Here is a 2,856-nt window from a genome sequence, read left to right as displayed (position 1 = left end):
ACACATGCTCCACTATGTTTATAGCAGCCTTATTTATAATAGCCAGAAGCTGGAAAGAACCCAGATGCCCCTCAACAGAGGAATGGATACAGAAAATGTGGTAAATTTACTCAATGGAGTACTACTCAGCTATTAAAAAGGATGAATTTATGAAATTCCTAGGCAAATGGNTGGACCTGGAGGGCATCATCCTGAGTGAGTTAACCCAATCATTAAAGAACTCACATAATATGTACTCACTGATAAGTGGATATTATCCCAGAAACTTAGAATACCCAAGATATAAGATACAATTTGTGAAACACATGAAACTCAAGAAGAATGAAGACCACAGTGTGGACAGTTTACCCCTTCTTAGACTTGGGAGCAAGGAAAGATGGCGGATGACAAGCTCACCTAGTTCCTAGCCACTGATAAAAATTGAACAGGGCATGGTACTGGGTCAAGTCTGCTGGAGCCAGCCTCTCTCCCTTGTCCTAGGATTCTCTGCCCAAGCTTAAGGACCTGACATTTCTCAAGAACCAGGTGCAGTGCCTACAGCAGCGTGTGGAAGGTGAAGTCAACAGTGGCATAGGCCAGGATGGCTCCCTCTTGTCCTCCCCATTCTTCAAGGGCTTCCTGGCAGGATACATGGTGGCCAAACTGAGAGCATCAGCAGTATTGGGCTTTGTGGTGGGTACTTGCACTGGCATCTATGCAGCTCAGGCATATGCCGTACCCAACGTGGAGAAGGCACTGAAGAACTACTTTAGGTCACTATGGAAAGGGCCTGACTAGACCCTTTGGGGAAAGCAGGACGAGCATGTTGAGCCTGCAGGTAGAGCCCTTTCTATCACAGACACTCTATCTGGCTTCCCCTGCTATTATTGTTCATGTGCTAACTCCGTCTATTCTGCCTCTTTCATCCCTGCTTTTCTTCCTGCAGAGAGTGGACAGTGCTTTGTCAGCCTGCACCCTAGACTCCTTCCCTCCCCAGTTCCATGGGACTGACCCCAAACCTATGGGTCATGAATCCCCTCTTGACCTAACTGGAATGTGCGGCTGTCTCTGATCCTCAGTATTCTCTCTGGTGATGTACCACAGTTCTATACTCAATTTTCTACAAATGTTTCCCAGCCTCTCTGTCCCTTGCTAGCTACGCAGGCCACCTAGGGTCTGGTGTGGGCCATGAGTGTAGAAGATGGGGGTGTGCCAGGCCTAGCCTGCCAAGACAGGCTCGCTGGACCCTGTTGCTCTTCCTGTCTCCACTGCCATGTATGGTGCCCATGCACCGTTCTTAGCACTGTGCCATGTGGATGACTGAGTGCCCTTCTGGCCCTCCTCAGCTGTGTTACTCACTGAGCTGACCAAGCTCCTGTTGTGCGCCTTCTCCCTCCTGGTAGGCTGGCAAACATGGCCCCAGGGCATGCCACCCTGGCGCCAGGCTGTGCCTTTTGCACTGTCAGTCCTGCTCTATGGCGCCAACAACAACCTGGTGATTTATCTACAGTGCTACATGGACCCCAGCTATCAGGTGCTGAGCAATCTCAAGATTGAAAGCACAGCTCTATTGTACTGCCTCTGCCTTGGGCATCGTCTCTCTGCGTGCCAGGGCTTGGCGCTGCTGCTGCTGCTGATGGCTGCAGGAGCCTGCTATGCATCAGGTGGCTTTCAAGAACCTGTGAACACCCTTCTTGGGCCCGCGTCAGCAGCTGGAGCCCATCCCATGCCCTTGCATATCACTCCACTGGGACTTCTGCTCCTCATCCTATACTGCCTCATCTCCGGCTTGTCCTCCGTGTACACAGAGCTGATCATGAAGCGACAGCAGTTGCCCTTGGCTCTTCAGAACCTCTTCCTCTACACTTTTGGGGTGATCCTGGCAGTGGCCCAGGCCCAGGCTTCCTGTAGGGCTTCTCTGGATGGGCAGTGCTTGTGGTGCTGAACCAGGCAGTCAATGGGCTGCTCATGTTGGCTGTCATGAAGCATGGCAGCAGCATCACACGCCTCTTCATCATGTCCTGCTTGCTCGTGGTCAACGCTGTGCTGTCGATGGTGCTGCTCCAGCTGCAGCTCACAGCCATCTTCTTCCTGGCCGCACTGCTCATCGGTCTGGCTGTGTGCTTGTACTATGGTAGCCCCTACGTCCTTGACCACCTCCACTCACTTGTGACTGTGTAGATTAAATGCAACCACCAGAGTCACCTCCCATCCCCTGTAATCCCCAGCAGCCCCGTAACAAGTGCCTTGTAAGAGAAGCTAAGGTGTCCAGGTTAGCCTTTGCGTGTTCAGGTGGGAGAATTACCTCTAGGAGGCATAAAGAGTGGGCTCGGTTAAGGAAACGCCTAACTGCACTCCGGTATTCCTTCGTACTCAAGAGGTGGGATCCCCAAACCCAGGCCTGTCCTTGAAGATCCCTGCCTTGTCCTGCATGTACATGGCTGCTTCAAGTGAAGCTTCAGTCTTCTTACCTGCTGTGGTCACTCCTGAAGACTCTGTCCCAAAGTTTGGTGCTGGCTGCTCCAGCCCAGCATGACTTCCACATAAAGATGCTTAGTTTGCCCCCTCCACAGAGCTGTTCCCCTCACCCACCTGTTATTCTAGAGGGGTCAGAGGAGGCTGGGGCTTGACTCATCTCAGGGAACATTGCCCCTGGGCCCTGGATTAAGCCTACACTCCTGACTCCTGTGCTAACTCGAGAGCCCTGTTGAAGACTTTACCTCTGAAGCACTTAGGAGGTACTGTTCTTTCCACTCTCCATGGTGTCCTTGCTTCCAACAGCTTGGGAGGGCTCTGCAGAGTAACCAGGGACCAGGTCCAGAAAATGTTTATAGCCAATCAGTGTCTAACTACTTCAGCAATAAGGTCTTAATAAAG

The 2,856-nt window shown here is 51.7% G+C and overlaps 1 pseudogene; it reads left to right on the top strand.

Moving 5' to 3' along the window:
• Nucleotides 1-1,167: 1,167 nt before the first annotated feature.
• Nucleotides 1,168-2,160, top strand: LOC110294897 (annotated as a pseudogene).
• The last annotated feature ends 696 nt before the right edge of the window (nucleotides 2,161-2,856 follow it).

The sequence above is a fragment of the Mus caroli genome, chromosome 5 (assembly GCF_900094665.2).
Source record: "Mus caroli chromosome 5, CAROLI_EIJ_v1.1, whole genome shotgun sequence".
In the NCBI taxonomy this organism is placed as follows: domain Eukaryota; kingdom Metazoa; phylum Chordata; class Mammalia; order Rodentia; family Muridae; genus Mus; species Mus caroli.
Note: the sequence above shows the minus strand (reverse complement) of the source record. Positions and strands in the feature narration are given on the sequence as shown.